The 15398-nt window shown below is 38.2% G+C and overlaps 1 protein-coding gene across 6 annotated transcripts in view; it reads right to left on the reverse strand.

Annotated features, from left to right (window-relative positions):
- Positions 1 to 15398, reverse strand: part of veph1 (ventricular zone expressed PH domain-containing 1) — a 268147-nt gene that overhangs the window by 251033 nt on the left and 1716 nt on the right. The gene's annotated exons all lie outside the window — the stretch shown is intronic.

The raw sequence follows: 15398 nt of genomic DNA on the forward strand, positions 1-15398 counted from the left end.
CATTATGTTTGCATTATTTTTACTAGGGTTGGGAATCTCTGGCATGAAGCCGATTCGATATGTTTCTAGATACACAGGTTACGATTAGATTAAAAAACGATACATTTCTAGGGCCGAGCGATTCGATGCAGTTTAAAAACAATACGGTTCGATACAGAGTGAAAACGATACGGTAGTAAACATTTGTTGTGTGTGTTTGTACAGTATTTTAAACATATAAACAATATTAAAGATTAAATTAAACAACAAAATTTCATACAAATGTTATGTTTTATTTTTTTTCTGAAAAAAAATAAAGCTTACTATATGACCGTCATTTTGTTGGATGGGATTGATAATAAAATAAAACTCCAGTGACAGACAACAATAAAGTGCAGTAATTTCTTACTGTATTTCTTGGTGTTTTGAACACAATAGGTAAGTAAGTGCAAACTTTCAACGTAAACATCTTACAAGCAAAAAATATTAATTATAGAAAAAAAGAATTAAACCTGCTAGTGTTATCATAAAAAAATAATAAATTATGCTCTACCACTGGTATAACTGGGGGAATATAAACAAGGCATTTTAGACAAGACAGGTCTATAATCATTACTTTAACCTTATACATAGCAAAGTCATTCAATTATGCCTGTGCTTCCACATTTTTTTAAATTCTTCATCACTGTCTATACCTTTTTTGAAGGGCAGATTTTTCTTGAGGAAGATCAACTGATCCACATGTTCATGTTTAAGTAGACTGCGTTTCGTGGAAACAATATGCCGCCCTTTCCACCATTGTAGTGGGTTATTTTTCAGGGTTAAAAACTCACGATCTCTGTACCACTTCACACTAGCTCTGTCCCATGCGAACAGATCGGGCTGCCTTCATCACTTCAAAGTCCGACTTTGCCCATTGTTTTAGCATGTTGCTTCGTTGCCACTACTAGTTTTGTTTTGGGCTGTGAAGAAAACGCTACGGAGCGTGCGTTACAGTGGTTTTGTTAGCTCTCGCGTTTTTCTGACACGCCCGTGACGACCGGGTAATGACGGCGACTACTAGCGGTTCTGCCGAAATAAATGAAAAGTTGAGGCAACCACGACGGCGGTCACAATCTAAGTGCGCTGTGTGGTGAATGACACGAGCTCAGCATGTGAGGTAAAAGCTAAATTATTATCATATTAAGCAATGCATTGAACTAGGCATTAGAAGCCGATTCTTGTGCTCGCGATAGCCGAATTCTATCTCTACTATCGGTTCATTGAATATTTAATGGCTAATTACTGTCGAATGGTAACTTTACTATCGATACAGCTGTATCTCTCAACTGTAAAACCGGATATCCGTTTGTATCGGTTTATCGTTCTCAAGCTTAATTTTTACTGGTGTAAAAATATAGGTATCAGATCGGCATCCGATCACTATCAGATCAGTATCAGCAAAATGTATCTTGATAACAAAAATGGATCGGAAGTTAAAAAAAAAAAAAAACAGCATCAAGACATCCATAGTTGAGTTTAGTAAGAACCTGATTAGTTACAGGAAGTTAAAGTGTTCAAAAATCACAGGGCACATGTCAAGACAAATCATCAATTTACACCCAAATTTCACATCACTGGGCGTGTAATAAACCCTTGCTGCCTAAATAGAAGTCAGATGAGTAAAAGTGCCAGTGTTGTCATCTAAAACTTTGAGATTAAGCTGGGCACATTGTTGCTTGACACTGGAACTTTGCCAATGTACATGCTACTATGTAGTCACCTGAAGTCAAACATTACGACTCTTGTTGCTGATTATTGGAAAGTTAGAGGCTGACCTGAAAAATATGCAGCCACTCTGGTTAATAAAAAAGAAAAAAAAAGTGAATGTTTCAGAGTCACTTCCTCAGCTACTCTTGCAATTTTCCCCCAAAAAAAGCATGTAGAAAAAAAATATGGAATTTGTACAAGTAATTGAAATTAGTAGTCATTCTAGACGACAGCACAGTGGCTAAGATTAGCTGAATGGAGAACTTGCAAACGCCACAAAGAAAGGCTTCGGCCCCAGAAATGAACACAAACTTAAAACCATTTAAACAACATGATCACTATTTACCCCAAATTCCATAGTTGGACCTTTGTAACCAAAACCCATGCATTACTCTGTCCTATAGCCTGCACACAAGTATTACATCAAGTAATTACTAAAAATATGTTCAGTGCTGGCTCCAAAACCTGAACTAACTGGGCTGTGACTGATGCAATGTAATAAAAGGATAGATACAAGAAAAAAAGTCACCAAAACATGCCTTGAAGACTCCTCAGAGCAATGTGTGTATGTGTGTGTGTGCATATGTGTGACTTGAGATAAAAGGCATAGCTCTCCATTATTCATGCTCTCAATTTGCAGCTGCAAACAATAGTGAATTACTGGACTGTCTCAGAAAATTAGAATACACAATATTCTAATTTTCTGAGACAGTCCTGTACATTAATCCACCATTTAAAGCAGGGGTGTCCAAACTTTTTGCAAAGGGGACCAGATTTGGCGTGGTAAAAATGTGGGGGGCCGACCTTGGCTGACGTCCTTTACATAGAACAATATACAGGACTGTCTCAGAAAATTAGAATATTGTGTATTCTAATTTTCTGAGACAGTCCAGTATATGCCTACAAGAGCTGTAGAAAATACCTACTACAAGTCATATACGGGCTTTTTACCCTAAACCCTACATTAAAGTGTTACTTACACGTTTTTTTGTTCGTTAGTTATCAAGTGGAAAACGCTGTTTGAAAAGGGAAGACAACTTGATGTGCCTCACAACAACACTGTTGATGGACATACAGTATATCGAGACTACGTGCATTCTACCTTAATGATGGAAGGCTCGATTTATGCTCCACTTTTGTTATTTTTTTCCAATAATTTTATATATTGTGATTTATTTCCCTGTTTTGCACATGCACAAATTGTTTTAAATAAAACAAGAAATGGAATAATGTTGTCTTAAACGCTTTATTGCGATCAATATCTGCAATAAAAAAGAATGACATTCTGTTTGTGTTTATATATAATGTGCGAAGAGCTCATAATACCACAAAAATGGCGCCGCCCAATTTTCGTTCAGGAAACTCGTCTATAAAGCCACCCTGACCACTGCTGACGTTGTTGGGGAAATATCCAACATCATCTGCAACCTTGATTAAGTTTAATTCTTATTCTAAGAATCTGAGACTGATTTTACAAATGGTGGGTGCTGCGGGGTGTTGGGGATGTAGTTATCCCTTCATTTAGCTCCTTTTAGACTTTTTCACACTTTGGTCAGCAAAAATATGTTTGTTTTTTTAACTTATTTTGCTTCTTTAATGTGAACCAACCTCCTTGACAGAGGTGAGGGGGCCGTCTGAGGGGCCGTTTACATGGTGACGTTACGATACCAAGACGCCAGTGTTGTTTTCGTCAACGATGATGACATCAAAAACATTTCGTTAACGAACTTTTTTTTCATGACTATGACCTAACGAAGAGGAGCTGAAAGAGCGTCTTGGATGACTATAACATGACGAAAAGATTGCTAATTTACGTCTGACAAGACAAGAACGAGATACGCCATCGTACCTGTCTTTAAGGATGCAACAATACTCGGTTTTAGGGCTGTCCCAGACGACTAATTTTCTCCCGATTAGTCAGCCGACTATTTTTACGATTAGTCGACTAATCTTATAATTAAAAAAAAAATTTTTTTTTACTAATTTAGCAATGAAATTTTTGTTGACGCTTATCAATTCACAAAAACATTTTGGAACACTTAAATTCTTTATTAAAGTACAAATAAAACATAAATAACAATAATAAATCACAAATAAACAATGAGTTCAAATGCTTATAGAATTAACGTGTGCAAAAGAATGGAATGTAAACAGGTTCAGAACACTGACTTCGCCTTTCCAACATGATTCAAAACAATTCTTACAAAAAATACCTAACATTAATATTATAGTATAGTAATATATACTGTATTATTCTCATGTTTCATTTTTTACACACCACATAACTCTGGTCAAGTTTCCCACCAACCTCGTAGAAGCTAAAATGTCCCCAGATGTCTGCTTTCAATGTGTTAGGTGCATCAATAATCTTTCTTGCTCCTTCTTTGTCCGCTTCAGCCATTGTTGCGTTATGTCCTCCTATCTCTCTGCTCTCTCGATTAGAGCTTAGTTCGGGCCTAAAAAATCCAGCCCGACCCGACCCGCATGTATTAAGGGCCGAGAGCCCGAAATTTTACGTTTTATTTGTAGGCTCGAGCCCGAAACCCCCCCGAAAATGTACGTTTCATTCGTAGGCCCGAGCCCGTTTTATTTGTGAGGACTCAGCAGGAGGAGCAAATGCGGGGATGCAATGCGTGGTTGCGTTTTGTGTAATCACAATTGTGACGATGCCTATGTACATAATGATGAATTAAAACCTGTCTTTTGTAACAAATTCTCCCAGATAAACATGACTGTAAGATGCATATTCAATAAACATATATATTGTTTATATTTGTGTGTCTGTTCTATCAGGTGGATAGTTCATGCTCATTTACCTGGCAAAATGCAGCAACAGACATTCATTTTAATTTCTCCGGGTTTGCAGAAAAAAACGTAAGTTTTCTTCATGTTTAAAAAGTACATATTTTTATGATCATTATAAATGAACGTACACAACGAAATAACGCTGGAAATGTATGTTAAATATATTTCTGTTTGGGATGTTGGGCTCACATGCATGGACGCGCCTCTCTGACGAGGAGAGGAACAGCTGCATATGCAAAAATAAACTAAAAAACTTTTAAATAACATTATTTTTATGACTCGCATCAGAACACACAAAAGAACAAGCTGCCTTAAGGAGCACTGAAACAAAATAAATAATAACATTTTAAGGAACACCATGCACAAACTCCACGATGTCCTGCTTAGCATGAAGAGGTGCAGCCCTCGAAACAAATACTGATGTGTGACTAATATCATCTTTTAGGCCAGTACAGTTTTTAAAATGCCTGCTCAGCGTGAAGGTGCCAGTTTTTCTGCTCTCGTACGAGAGCAAAGCGCGCGCCACATTTGTTGCATTCGGCCAGGCCGACACATTTTTCTGTATGCATCTTCCACTATCAATTTAAATCCTTTCCACACACCACTCGTGGATTCTTGCCTTTTCAATCCCCTCGTCTTTAGTTTGGTTTTCGCCTCAACTGTGTGGAGGGCGGAGTGAAGCACGCTGCATTTGTTTGTGGCAGAGGTAACAGACACGACAATCATGGCTAGCGAGGAAAGACAGACGTTTGAGGAGGCGGCTTCAGCGTCGTACAGATCCGCTGTGTGGCAGCATTTTTGGTTTGCAGTTATGCTATCCCCTCTCGTACATATTTCACAAAGACTGTCTTCCCGGATATTTACAACGAAATATTGTTACCGACTTGGCTGCTACAAACAACCTCTCTTTGACAACAGACAGCTGGATACCCTGGGACACTGAGAGCTACCTCACGGTTACATGATCAACAATGAGTGGCAAATTAAGAGCTCTGTACTTCAAACTCGTCCTGTTTATGAAAGTCGATTGTCATTTGCTGGTGTTGTGCAGTAATGAGCACACATGACTAGTGCTGCAACGATTAATCGAATAACTCGAGTATTCGATTAGAAAAAAAATATTCGAATTAAATTTTGTTGCCTCGAGTATTCGTTAAAGTGGCGTTGTAATGTTTTATTTTGAAAGTGTTTACATTTAGTTTATTGATTAGGGTGGATACATTGCCCTCTGGTCTGCCTCATTTCACATGGCTGAATCCAACTGCTCCCTGTTAAGACCAATGTAAGCTAAGTTTTTCTTTGGGCTAATGTTTTGTAATGCATTCGTGATTTAGTTTATACGTATATTTAGCCTTTTTTGTGGGAATATGAGTCTGAACCATTTGTTAAGAGCATTGGAAAAAAAGTTAGCATTCTATACCATTTAAGCTAGCGGACTTTTGCCATGCAAGTTAGCCAATTGTTCTTTTGTTGTACATAGATCCTCATTTATTTATTTCTAATACCGTTTGAGGCTCAGCTCAGATTTAAATTTTTCATGTTCCTTTTCTGATTACTCGATTATTCGAACTAACTAGTTCATCGATTAATCGACTGCTAAAATAATCAATAGCTGCAGCCCTAGACGTGACTTCTGTGGCTTTTGGTAACTTTTTTAATGCTCCGACAACACTTGTGCACACACACTAGATATCATCAAATAGCAAACTAGATGTGCTACGTTAGATCCACCCATGTCCCATGCCATTGGCTACGTGAGCCCAAAGTGATCATCGGAAACGTAGTCCATATACTACATTGATGAATTAAAAACCGCCATGACTGAATGGAAGTTAAGCAGGCCAAATCAGTCCATACCAGTGACTATAGATCAGGGGTTCCCAAACTATTCCACATCGTGCCGCTGTGGGTGCTGGATTTCTTTCCAACAAAACAGGACAACACGTGTACCAATCTGGTGTTTTACAAGTGTAATCAGTTGATTGTAGTCAGGTGCTGCTAGTTTTGAGCAGAAACCTCATTGGTTAAACAGTCTGTGCTCGATCGGTAGGAACAAAAACCAGGACCCACAGGGGTCCTTGAGGACCGGTTTGGGAACCACTGCTATAGATAATGCTGCAAATATTGTTAATTCAGTACGTGGCACACATGGACTCGGACCACAAATAGGATGTTTTGCTCATGCGGTAAACCTAGCTGCTAAGAGAGCTGTAGCAATCAACAGTGTACCCCGCCTTACTTTAAAAACAGTAAAGATTGTTCTCAGCATTTTTATACAAAATTTCTTCAGCTCGGAATTAGTAAGCACATAAATATTATGCACTAAAATTCATGTTTATATGATCGCAATGTTGTTTTTGCTTGTTAGCAAAATAAAAAAACATCGAAAAAAAATAACACTTGTATTTTTTCTTTCAGAGCACTAAATGTATTGAATCGAATCGAAAATCGTGTCCCTCGTATCGAAAATCTTACCGAACTGTGACTTAACTGTATCGTTGCATCCCTACCTGTCATATGTTCACAATGTGATCGTTGTCCGAGTAGTTTTTTATTTCTGTGCTCATAGTTAGTCAGCCTGCTTCCGAGCTGTGTTTTGTGTCATTCACGTGACTTGCGCACGCCACGTGTTGCTGTTCCCCATTGGTTTAAAATGACAGCAAATCTTACTTGACCTATATAGGGATTGTACTTTGCAGCATATGTGTACAATGACTGAAAGTCACTCTGTTTATAAAGCTTGTTGCTACATGGGATTATCATAGCAGCCCAATTTTTACTATTTTTCTTGATTGATAGTTAACTCGTTTAGTGCCATTGATGGTAATAGACGTCCAATCTTTTGACTCTTTTCACCCTTCTGCTGTGAAGTTGTCAGTTTGTAGACAGTTTGTAGGTTGGCAGTGTATATTAAGTCTTTGTCAGCCCTCCCAATTTTATTGAATGTGACATCTAGCGTCGTCAATGCCAGCCAATGAGTTAATATAAAACAAACACAAAACAGGCCAGTTAGACTCTTTACGTTAGTGTTTTTCATGGTCTAGCCAGTATGCGTTGAATTACAACTTGCATACTACTGTAAATAAATATTTAGATACTCCTGTCTTGTATATAATGCAGAATGTTTCAATTGAATTTGTAAATGCATCCCTCTCCCCTCATTCAGATCCCTGAGGTCGAAAAGCCAAAAGAGAACAAGAAGAACAACAGGATACAGTTGTCTAGTACAGCAGCTTTTGCCACAGTGTCCAAATACAAGCCAGACTCATTGGAACAATGTGCCAAAGAAAATGCGCTTGCTCTTTGGATTGATCGTACCGAGCTACCTGCTTCCAGAGTTGAGTTAGTGCAGTGCAATTCAATTTGGACTTGTTCTGAATAGGCCAGGAGTTGGTTATTAGTACTGTTTGGTTTTACAATTGTAAGTGTTTGGCCTATTTTAAGTTCCAAACATGATGCATGCTTCCTTAAATTCCTTATTAATTGTAAGCTACATATGACTTGTACCCCCCTGGACAGCAGGAGTTTTATTTTACTGCATTTACTTTGCAAATTTAACCGAAATAAAGCCAGTGTCATGAAAATAAGTGTTTACTTCTCTGTCAATGTTCATTCGAAATTGTTGGAAACCTTTATTCATTGAGTTTTTGGGTTTTTTTTACTAAAACCTTGTGTAGCCTTCATACAATATAAGGGGAACCTGTAATAAAATATTATTTTTGAAGGAAATAGTCATTCATTTTGTCTTCATTGTTACTTACAACATGCCTAAAACAACTTCACATTAAATTGTGAAAGTAATTGGAAAAGGTAATATTTATCCAATTAATCAATTAATAGTCCAGTTAATAAATTATAAAAATAAACGTTAGTTGCAGGCCTCGTGTAATATCATAATAAATTTAAGTCACCCGTTTAGCTTTGCACGCTATTAACAAGAGTATATAATGACCTCCAGCTACAAAGTCATCATAATCTATTTCAGGGTTCACCAAATCTGGACCTCGATGCCATCTATCCTGTCGTGTTTTCTACGTCTCTCTCCCCTAACACACCTGAATCAAATGATTATGTCATTAGCAACCTCTCCAGAAGCCTGATAATGATCCTGATTATTTGACTCAGGTGTGTTGGAGGAGGGAGACATGGAAAACACGACAGGAAAAGTGGCTCTGAGGTCCGGATTTAGTGAACCCTGATCTATTTGATATTTGGATCAATTCAAATCAATTCAAGTACACAAGTGCGATTTCCTACTGGCACTCCTCATTTAGAGAGGATTTTTACAGTAAATAGGAAAAGCTGTGGTGGAAAGGCATCTCACATTCACATGCATTTTCTGAAACATTCATTATTCATGAACTCCCTGCTTACTTTCGCAGCTAAAATTCACACTGTGGAGCGCAACATAAGCATGTTCACGTTTCATCAAACTGTGAGCAGGCGAAATTACAGCTCCTCTCAAGTACTCGCAATACATTTTTAATTTATTTCTAAGATAAGCAACATTTACATAATACATGTACATACTTATTCCTGAATACACAAATTTATGATGCCTTGCAGCTCAAATCTGGTTGATGTACTGTATATCTGCAGGGTCTGAATGATGTCAATGATAGCAAAATGAGTTAGGGTTGGCCTGAAGTGGCTTGCATGTTGGATTAAACTCAAATCAATTAGGCAGTGGAACACTTGTTGAAACACTTATCACAACATTAGGCATACATGCACTTACTAATTACAATCAGACAAAATGCAAGGCCTGCATTAGAAAATAACAACAAAGTACTGTACAGCTTAGTTGTAATTGAAAAAATGTACAGTGTGTGTTTTACAATAACATAGAAATGTAATATATTAAAGAAGCATGGACTGATGGACCTTAGATCTTTTTTGGTTCATTATGAGAAATATACCATTGGCTTTATTGTCAGGCTGTCCTTCTGTATGATCTACTCAGCAGGGGTCAACACTAGGGGTGCAACGGTTCAGTTAGCCAACGGTTCAGTTTGAACCTCGGTTTTGGGATCACGGTTTCGGTTCGGTTTCGGTTTGTGTTTTGCTTTTTTTTTTTAAACTGCCTTTATTTTGCTTTTAAAAAAATGAAATAAACACTTAAAATGTAAACATTTTCGACTGCTAAAATACCTCTTAGCTCTTTGACTAGTGTAGTGACTGACTACTGAAATACACACACAGTAGTAGAAAAGTTACTTGGCAAAGTAACTGGTGATACTTTTCATGTTTTTTTTCATGAAAAAAAAACAAAAAAAAAAACATCGTAACCTTTGCTGTTTTGAGGTCATTTAATGTTGTGAATCAACCGTTAAAGTTGATAAAATTGCTCCCGTTTTTGCATTAGTTCCCTTCTGTCTACTTTCGACATGTGAAAATTTTAAAACTGTTTCATCCTTTAAAGATAGACTCAAGATTTTGCCGATTTAGGAGTATTTTAGAAAAAAAGTTGCTTAGGTTCGCTCGGAAGGTTTACTACAACAGAGCCTTTCTGAGAAGTTTACTGTTCTAAAATGGCAGCTGTTTACTAACGCTACCGAGTCTGTCATTTAGCATGTAGTTCTATATGCATGAGATATCTAGTTGTAGATTGTATTCTGTCGGCTGCAGTCAGGAAATATTGGAGCCACCTAGCCTAGCATTGCGTTTGCTACAGCGTCTCAACACTCTTCCCTCTCCGTGTCTGACTTTTCTCGCCTCATTCAATCAATGTATTAACGAACATTGTCTCGTTGCAGAAACAGTGACCAAATCCGAACGGATGAAAAAAAAAAAAAAAAACGTAATGCACGAAAAACGTGCAGATTTTGAACGTAACGTACGGCGTACACATTTAAAAATCTGTGCTCACTTGTACAAATTACGACGAGACCGTACAACTTGACAGGTATGAATTATAGTGGACCGTCACAGTTAGGTAGTAGCACTCTGTAGCACGGGACGTCCAACTATCAGTGGTCAGGGCGAAACTATGTGTTTTAGCGAAATCATTTTCGATGGCTTTGCGTGCCATTTCATAAATGTCGGGGATTACGTTGTTGGAGAAGTATGTCCGCGAGGGAACAATGTAACACGGGTCAAGCGTTGCAAATAAATGAACGAAACCCGCCGTGTGTTTTCACTGGTGTCATCTTTGGGGTTGTCCTGCCCTGAGAAAGTGATATCTGTGGGTGATGCCAGCTGAGGTGTATACTGTATATATATATATATATATATATATATATATATATATATATATATATATATATATATATATATATATATATATATATATATATATATATATATATATATATATATATTGTCAAGCTCGGGTCTTCTACCAGAGGCCTGGGAGCTTGAGGGTCCTGCGCAGGATCTTAGCTGTCCCTAGGATTGCGCTCTTCTGAATGGAGACGTCGGACATTGTTCCTGGTATCTGGTGGAGCCATGCACCCAGCTTGGGGGTTACTGCCCCTCGTGTCCCGATCACTACTGACAGCGCCCTTGCCTTCACTCCCCACGTTTTCTCCAACTCTTCCTTCAACCCTTGATATTTCTCCAGCTTTTCATGTTCTTTTTTCCTGATGTTGCTATCGCTCGGGATTGCTACATCTATCACTACTGCCGTCTTCTGATGTTTATCCACCACCACTACGTCAGGCTGGTTGGCCATCACCAGTTTGTCTGTCTGGATCTGGAAGTCCCACAGGATCTTGGCTCGGTTGTTCTCGACCACCTTCGGAGGTGTCGCCCACCTTGACTCTGGGGTCTCCAGTCCGTACTCGGCACAGATGTTCCTGTACACTATGCCTGCTACCTGGTTATGTCGTTCCATGTATGCCTTGCCTGCTAGCATCTTACACCCTGCTGTGATGTGCTGGACTGTCTCAGGGGCCTCTTTGCATAGCCTGCACCTGGGGTCCTGTCTGGTGTGATAGACCACAGCCTCTATTGCTCTTGTGTTAAGGGCCTGTTCTTGTGCTGCCATGATCAGTGCCTCCGTGTTGTCTTTCAGTCCGACAATTTCCAGCCACTGGTATGTTTTTCCCATGTCAGCTACCTCCTCAATTTGTCGGTGGTACACACCATGCAGGGGCTTGTATATATATATATATATATATATATATATATATACACACATATATATATATATATATATATATATATATATATATATATATATATATATATATATATATATATATATATATATATATTATTTTAAAGTCGGTTTTTTTAAACAAAATTTGAGTATATTTTGAGTATATATATACATATATATATATATACATATGGCGGAAAACACAGACAAGACTGAAAAAGCAGTTTCTGCTCTTGCACTCCTCTTTAAAGAAACTGCTGTATTTTAAGCTAAAACAACTCTTGTGTTTGATAGAACAATATGTCTATATGCTGCCATAGCAGATTCATGGCACATTAAGCCCCCAAACTATTTCTAATTTGTCCGTTTTACCCTGAAAACCCCCGTTTACAGACGTCGCGCAACCGCTTTTGTTTCAACCCAGCCATAAAACAAAGGTAATTAATTATATTTATTATTCAAAATGTCAGTCGTTTTTAGCTTAGAATCATTCATTGATGTCTCAAATTTTGTTTAAAAAAAAAAAAACGACTTTAAAATATTATTCACTCACATATTTTAAACTTTTAAACAAATTATGTCACAATGAAAAAAATGGCGTCTGTAAAAAAGTCACGGATATCTACCTCATAACTATCGCTTAATTGTATTTTTTTATTACTGTCACATTTTCTCTGATATGTTAGATGATAAATAATTGATCCAAACAAAAAAAAGTTGAAAAAAATGTTTAAAAGGGTAAATATATGAAAAAGAAAATCTCGACCACTCCTTGATGTCTGCGATTTCTGCATTGCGACCCTTGTTATATTACCATGTTTCACCCATAAAATCCCAAAGAATCCAGCTGTGGCCATTAACAGCTGTGTCTTGACACTCAGTGATACATGCTACATGAAATTTTTGGATCGAAACAAAGTAGGTACGCGATAATATCTCGTTAAAGTCATGGCGTCTGTAATTCTGTTCTCGCGTGCTATCACCTCCAGATAGGGTTTTGCTGTTTGAATTTTTTTTTTTTTTTTTTTTAAATGCGCTCCTGCTCAAAATGTTTCTTCCCCCAGAAAGTTGAGATTTTAAGCTTTCCAATGATGTATCACACATGCATATCGGACAATTTTGAAAGTTGGCTAAATTGGGGGTCTCAGAGCGGAACTTCAAGTCACCTGAGTGTTTTCCGTCATATCTATCTATCTATCTATATATATATATATATATATATATATATATATATACACAAATAAATAAACCAGGGGAGATGGGAAGAGGGTGAGGAAAGCGTTTAATATGTATATTTACAGTATATATGTGTATGTATGTATGTTTGTGCTGGAGGAGGGGGGTGTAAGGCCAATTAGCCTGACCCAGATATCACTTAAATCCAAGTAATTAGTAGTATTTTTCAGGGTTTGAAATTACAGCCATTCTATGATATTAATTAAACTCAGTTTTGTTTAATGTATCTTGAAGGTTCAGAAAAAGGCTGTCATTTTAATTGAAAAAGATGAGCTTCAGCATCCGAGTCACAACAGAGTGATAGACCGGTCTGCCACCCTTAAAAACAGACGGCCTTCTTTGATGCTTCCAAGTAACTTGCAATTGTAGCCATTTTTTCCTGTTGCTCTACTGTATTAAAAATTAGATTGAAACAACAACAAATAAGCCTGTCGCAATATGCAGTAATTCCACTTATCGCACGGTAAATGACAATGAAGGCGGTAATTTCCCCGCTGCGATTTATCGCCTCGCGTGCGTACGTGCGTGCATGCGCGCGCGGCAGATGTGCGGCGGACGTGCTGTTAAAAGTTCGGCTTCCTTGTTACCAACTGCGCAATATGCTGTGACGAGGATTCACTCTGTTTTATTGACTTCTGGGTATGTTCGTTCTACACATTTGAACCTAGGCTACATTAATACTACAGGTCTTAATGCATGAATCCGATTTTTTTCGGGTTTTTCCGACTCGAGTGAGGCATTAACTTGACGGTCTGAACGTGACAAGTCGCATAGAACTGGACCATTTCAAATCCGATCAGGGGTCACTTTCGTATGTGGTCTAAATCCGATCTGGGCCAAATTTTTCCAGAATGTGGCTGGCGGTCTGAACTTTCAAGTCTCCCGAATCGGAATTGATGCAGCAATGACGTCAGCAAAGCGAAAGCGGCAGGCAGGACGGGAGCGATGTAGCTGTGCATTGGCTTCTAGCTTGAACTCTGCTTTTATGCACGAAGCAGGCTTGAACACGGTCATAAAAAAATAAATGAAGAAAAGGATAAGCCTGACAATTTTCAATTTTCATTCTATGCGCTAAATGAGCAATATTTCAGTATTGCTTACATGGCCAAGACGGGGCAAATTGACACACCCACATCATGTCACGCACACAAGTCAAGGCTTATGTGTGTGTGTGTGTATGCGTTCTATCAGTCCATATAAACTTTGAATAAAGGACTAAACGGGAACTGTTAATGTCTTTTATTCGTGTCATCTTTTTGGAAATCAAAATATGATCACCCTGGAATGACATACAGCTAGCATGTGTAATTTGTTTCGATGCTTCTGCACATGCGGTCACTTTGCTGAGCTCATCTCGGACTGCGAATTAGTGCGAATTAGTGCGTATGCGTGAAACTTGAACGGGCTCCATGGACAAAGGCAGTCTGAACGGGCACGCCAAAAAAACACATGACAAAAAATCGGATTTGTGCATTAAGACCTGCAGTATGAACCTAGCCTTAGTGAAGCCACATTTTTGTTACTGCTACTTAATTAACCTATTTTTCTCTGTTGTTGTTTAAGTGCAATTGTTTGTGTTACTACAACGTTATACCTCTGTGCCTAAATGCTTAAGTTATTGAAGTGCAATTTTATCTTTCCTTGAAAAAGACATTTATTCTGTGTTTCTGTGCGGTATTGATATTGTTGTCTTTTACTTAAAAGAGGCATGGTCTATTGTTTTTAGTTGTGATTTCTTAAAAAGTATTTTTGAATTTAAGAGTAAACGTTTATTGCGTTTAAATGGGTGTACTTAATATTACTTAGTATTATTAATAGACACTGTATTCTTCCTGTGTTATTGTAAATTGGTTTTTAAAAAATTGGGGGGGGCCGCAATAATATCGCATATCTCAATAATTTATGAGATAATTTATCGCCCACTGAAATTTGTTATCGCGACAGGCCTAACAACAACAATAATAACAATAAATACATTTTCAGTCTTTGTTAGGTGTTTGCGAAGTTTTGTGCTTGTACGCTACGTTCACTTACATCCTGTGCATCTCCTAGGGGCTAAGCCCCCCCGTTCTTGAAACCCATTGACACCCCTGGTTCCATTACTAGTGAGCCATTTCTTGTAAAGGTCTGTTCTTTTGGTTACTTAGTTTGTCCTGGTAACCTGGTGCCCATCGACACTATGTTGTTGACCGCTTTCTACTTAGAGTGCTACCATTTTTTTTTAACGGTTCTGGGATTGCATCTTGTTAACTGTGATGGTGTATCTTAGGGTGACCAAACGTCCTCTTTTGCCCGGACAAGTCCTACTTTCACGCAGTATCCTCGTTGTCCGGGCGGGTTTTATAAATTCATAAAAATATGCGGTTTTTATGATTTTTTTTACGGGACCAACTTGAAGAGAATTCCTCCGGCCGCTAGGGGGCAGCGCTTGCCTGCGTTGACGTTGCTCCTACTTGTAGGGGCGGCAGAAGGAGTAGATCTTCTTCTTCTTTTTTGTTGGCAGTTTACCCTTTGTTTCATGGGGAAT

Source organism: Corythoichthys intestinalis, chromosome 6 (genome assembly GCF_030265065.1).
Source record: "Corythoichthys intestinalis isolate RoL2023-P3 chromosome 6, ASM3026506v1, whole genome shotgun sequence".
In the NCBI taxonomy this organism is placed as follows: Eukaryota; Metazoa; Chordata; class Actinopteri; order Syngnathiformes; family Syngnathidae; genus Corythoichthys; species Corythoichthys intestinalis.